Here is a 6,000-nt window from a genome sequence, read left to right on the forward strand (position 1 = left end):
AGGCTCCATTAATTCTTTATGGAGAATATGGTACCAACGTGGGCAATAATGCTTCATGCACATGACCGTGTGCGCCGGCCGGGTCCCGTCAGTGGAAAGATAGGATATGTCCTCTCTTTCCACGGACCAGAAAGTTGGGTCTGTTTTCATGGACCCGATTCACCCACTAAAGTGAATGGGTCTGTGAAAACTATCTGTTGCCACTCGTATGCCGTGAACAACGGCTCAAGTGACACTCGGTTGTGTGCAACGGGCATTATAGAGCATGCATATTTGAAATATGGAGTTATTCACGTGCTGATTTATTTTTTTCTTCTAACATGCTTTCTATATAGGACTTTCCCAAGTTAAATTAACTGGGACATGAAATGTGAGGAGTCGCCGCTATTATTAAAATAAAGTACACAATAGTTTTATTACACCTAACAATCGTTGTCCAGCTGACACACAGACATGACAGGACAGGTTTTCAGCCTCTGGATATAAGGATATTTTCATTGAATTGGTTCTCATTCTCTGAAAACGCCATAAGTGGGAAAACCGCAGAATGTTGTCAGACGAAGGCTATTTGATAGATCCTTATGTTATGCTACTAAGGACCACGTGAAGCTTTCTACAGAATTTTACAACATTTGGGAAGCCGTAAGAACCATCAAGAACCTACCTGTCAAGACAATACCCCTACGTTCGTCTCTATCACCACATCATTGTCAAATCCACACAAATATCAGTAAAGTAAATGCATCTCATCCCTGGAGCTGCTGGAAGACATAGGATAAGTGTAAAGCCCTATGGAGCAGCATTGACGCAGCCGAAAACCGTGCAGTACAGCATATCGGTGTTGTGGCAAACGCTGCTGTTTAATGAATAAACCTGTATGGCTGCACATTTTTGCAGGTAAACACCTAAGGGTATATTCACACATGCAGATTTTAGTCAAGTTTTTTTTAAATTCAGTTTTTGAGGCCAAAACCAGGTATGGATCACAAAGGGAGAGAAAGTATAAAGGACAGATACTACTTCTCGTATTTGAATCCACTCCTGGTTTTGGCTTCAAAAAGTGCATAAAAATAATCTGATCAAAACCTGCACGTGTGAATACACCTTAAATCTTAACCAAGAAATTGTTCTAAAAGTCTAATGTTTAGCTTGATAAAAAGTCCCAGTCAATACTGACCCATATGCACAAGCTGTACTGTACTGTACTGTACTAAACTGCTTATTCCTTGGTAGCAGATAACCACCGTCACTGGCATTTGACATTGAAATATAACCTGATTGTTCGGCAGTATATTTGTTTTCCTTATTACAGTACTTGCTGGCACATAATCTACTTCCATGGCAGAGGAACTTGCGTCTGTATTGTCCTCATTCAAGATTTAGCACCAGAACCACCTCCATCTCCTAAGGATTTGCGTGTATGTTCTTGTAAACACAGGGTACTGAATGTAATGACTGCAATCATCCGTAACTGGCCCTCCCATGGCAATAAAAGAGCACAGAGGTTTTCTGAAGGGTTATTATGTTTTAACGGAATATGATAAGAAAAAAAAAGAATGTTTTAAAACTGTATTTCCTCATAAACTACCCCTTCCCCATACTATTATTATCCTTGAAATCCAACATGTTAGGGGACATAGCGCCTGTACACTGATATTGGTCCATACTGTACCTCCTTATAACAACGGTTCTGTATGAATCATGGAGAACGCCACAACTTTTTTTTCTCAATCTCATGCCATGTTACGGAAATACGATGACTTCAATAGGCAACATACGATGGCACACCAGTGCCTACATCTCCGTACTATGGAACATCTTTGCTGTGTGCCAAGCATGTTATATCTAATTGCTGTACAGTTGAAGTGAATATAGTGCATGCACCCTGTTAGCTATTTCAGTCTGATGAGACACCGACTATAGTGTTCTTCAAAGGCATTACTCACAGGTCGTCCAGAAAATTGTCTAGCCCATGATTACTATTTATCTCACATATCCTCTGCTCATATTGCCTCCACAAACATATACATAATTGCATGTCAATGGTATTAGCAGATCTTTTCTTTATAAGCTTTGAACTCTTGGGTGATTTCGTTACATGTTTCCGTTTTTAACTGAGAATAAATAATTAGAGAGTTTGTCCATAAATGTCTATTCAAAATGTCATAAAAGCCTGAATCCAACCACCAGAACCCCTACTCATACCAAGTGATAGACTGAAGGGGCTTCTTTATTCCCTGATCATGTCAATGGAGATTTCCCAATGATAGTCAGCACCAAGCTGTTCTCTAGATTGGTCAGGATCCCTGGAGGTTGACCAACTAATCACGTTTCTGACATGTCTGAGTGACAGTGGTTTATTTCTTCATACATTAAAACTAGCAAGTCCATTTCATACTTGTATTGATCCACACAGGAGATTTGCAGACAATTTCATATGGTTTAATCATAGTAAATCACCAGCTGCCAAGAAAAATTGTAGTAACTGAATTTGTTAATGCCACAACAGATTATATCGCAGATACCTCATCAATGTCAAAAATATCTAATATTGTGAACCCTTCTGTATGCAGTAAATAACATCTGGATCCAAAATAATTTCCTATCATCCTAATATAAAATTATACATATATATATATATATATATACACACACACACACACATATATATATATATACATACATACATACATATATATATATATATATATACACATACATACATACATATATATATATATATACACATACATATATATATATATACACATATACAGTGAAGGAAATAAGTATTTGATCCCTTGCTGATTTTGTAAGTTTGCCCACTGTCATAGACATGAACAGTCTAGAATTTTTAGGCTAGGTTAATTTTACCAGTGAGAGATAGATTATATAAAAAAAAAAAAAAAACAGAAAATCACATAGTCAAAATTATATATATTTATTTGCATTGTGCACAGAGAAATAAGTATTTGATCCCTTTGCCAAACAAGACTTAATACTTGGTGGCAAAACCCTTGTTGGCAAGCAGAGCAGTCAGACGTTTTTTTGTAGTTGATGATGAGGTTTGCACACATGTTAGATGGAATTTTGGCCCACTCCTCTTTGCAGATCATCTGTAAATCATTGAGATTTCGAGGCTGTCGCTTGGCAACTCGGATCTTCAGCTCCCTCCATAAGTTTTCGATGGGATTAAGGTCTGGAGACTGGCTAGGCCACTCCATGACCTTAATGTGCTTCTTTTTGACCCACTCCTTTGTTGCCTTGGCTGTATGTTTCGGGTCATTGTCGTGCTGGAAGACCCAGCCACGAGCCATTTTTAATGTCCTGGTGGAGGGAAGGAGGTTGTCACTCAGGATTTGACGGTACATGGCTCCATCCATTCTCCCATTGATGCGGTGAAGTAGTCCTGTGCCCTTAGCAGAGAAACACCCCCAAAACATAATGTTTCCACCTCCATGCTCGACAGTGGGGACAGTGTTCTTTGGGTCATAGGCAGCATTTCTCTTCCTCCAAACACGGCGAGTTGAGTTAATGCCAAAGAGCTCAATTTTAGTCTCATCTGACCACAGCACCTTCTCCCAATCACTCTCAGAATCATCCAGATGTTCATTTGCAAACTTCAGATGGGCCTGTACATGTGCCTTCTTGAGCAGGGGGACCTTGCGGGCACTGCAGGATTTTAATCCATTACGGCGTAATGTGTTACCAATGGTTTTCTTGGTGACTGTGGTCCCAGCTGCCTTGAGATCATTAACACGTTCCCCCCGTGTAGTTTTCGGCTGAGCTCTCACCTTCCTCAGGATCAATGATACCCCACGAGGTGAGATTTTGCATGGAGCCCCAGATCGATGTCCATTGACAGTCATTTTGTATGTCTTCCATTTTCTTACTATTGCACCAACAGTTGTCACCTTCTCACCCAGCGTCTTACTTATGGTTTTGTAGCCCATTCCAGCCTTGTGCAGGTCTATGATCTTGTCCCTGACATCCTTAGAAAGCTGTTTGGTCTTGCCCATGTTGTAGAGGTTAGAGTCAGACTGATTAATTGAGTCTGTGGACAGGAGTCTTTTATACAGGTGACCATTTAAGACAGCTGTCTTTAATGCAGGCACCAAGTTGATTTGGAGCGTGTAACTGGTCTGGAGGAGGCTGAACTCTTAATGGTTGGTAGGGGATCAAATACTTATTTCTCTGTGCACAATGCAAATAAATATATATCATTTTGACTATGTGATTTTATGTTGTTTGTTTTTTATATAATCTATCTCTCACTGGTAAAATTAACCTAGCCTAAAAATTCTAGACTGTTCATGACTTTGACAGTGGGCAAACTTACAAAATCAGCAAGGGATCAAATACTTATTTCCTTCACTGTATACACACACACATACATATACACATATATATATATACACACATACATTAAAGATCACATTTTGAGTCATTATTTTCTCCTTGGCCGATCCTTTTTCAGTTTTCCAAATTTCTGATGTCAAGGGGTGCAGTCACACGTGGCATTCACCTGAATGTGGTTGTTTCTACAGCAAGTACATGGATTTCTGCAAGTTCCCATCAAATGAATGGAACTTAGATTTTGTTGCATACATTTTCGGCAACTAAAGATGTGACTGCATCCAAACTGATCAGAAGCGGATAGCTCCCAGAATCAGGTGTTGTGCAAGCTATTTGCTGTTGTCCTCCAAAGCCAAGATCCATGCTGTATGCAGCTCTAAGGCCTCATGCACACATATGTGTTTTTGCATCCGTAATTCACCCGAAAACCCGTGGGTGAATTGCAGACCCATTCATTGCTATGGACCCATGCACACAACCGTGGTTTCCATGGTCCGTGCACTGGCCAGGAGCCTGGACCGGAAAAAGATAGGACATGCCTTATAAGAGGGTCGCATTTGCGGTCCCGGCTCATTGAAATCAATGTGTGCACTGTCCGTGATTTGCGGGCGGCCTACGAATGACACTCCGCAGCCGTCCGTGCCGCAATCACGGGCCATGCACACAGCTATGGTCGTGTGCATGAGGCCTAACTAGTAGGGTATGTTCACAAGCTGTGTTTTCAGGCGTATTTTGGGGGCGCAAACGCCTCGAAATATGCTTGTAAACAACAGTAGCTAAATGCCTACAAACATCTGCCAATTGAATTCAATGGGAAAAACAGCATTTAATTCAGACGGGGCGTTTTTCTTACGCCGGCATTTTTTAAAAAAAAGGAGCATGTCACTTCTTGAGCCGTTTTTGGAGCGGTTTTTTATTGTGTCAATAGAAAAACAGCTCCAAAAATAGCTCCAAAACATGCCTCCAAAAATGTTTTCAGCTTCAAAAACGGATGAAAATCAGAGGCTGTTTACTCTGAAAACAGCTCCGTAAGTTTCAGCCGTTTTTACTTGAGCGTGTGAACATACCCTTAAAGGGGTTGTCTGAGATTTAATGACTTTGTGTTAATGCTTGTAATTTATAAATGTAAATACATTTGTAACATACTTACATTTTTCAAAGTGGCCCCATTTCCAGATCCTGCGGTGGGGAACTTGACAGGTGACGTCACTCTCTGCTCTGGCTGCTTTGTTGATCTTGAATTCTTTTCCGGGTATACGACACGTCACTTGTGACGTGGTGTATATCGGCTTGTTCTGTTGTAATGCGCATGCGCGGCCCCTGCTGTTATCTCGAGAACAGCAGGGACCGCGAGAACAGCAGTGAAAGCGCATGCGCGTTACGGGCTGTGAAGCAGAACAAGCCGATATACACCACGTTAAAAGTGTCGTGTTGTATACCCGGCGAAGAATTCAAGATCAACAAGCGGCCAGAGCCAGTGCAGAGAGTGACGTCACCCGTCAAGTTCCCCACGGCAGGATCTGGAAACAGGGCCACTTTGGAAAATGTAAGTATATTACAAATGTATTTACATTTATAAATTGCAAGCATTAACACAAAGTCATTAAATCTCGGACAACCCCTTTAAGGGATAGAGGGGAGTGT

Source organism: Rhinoderma darwinii, chromosome 1, assembly GCF_050947455.1.
Source record: "Rhinoderma darwinii isolate aRhiDar2 chromosome 1, aRhiDar2.hap1, whole genome shotgun sequence".
Lineage (NCBI taxonomy): Eukaryota > Metazoa > Chordata > Amphibia > Anura > Rhinodermatidae > Rhinoderma > Rhinoderma darwinii.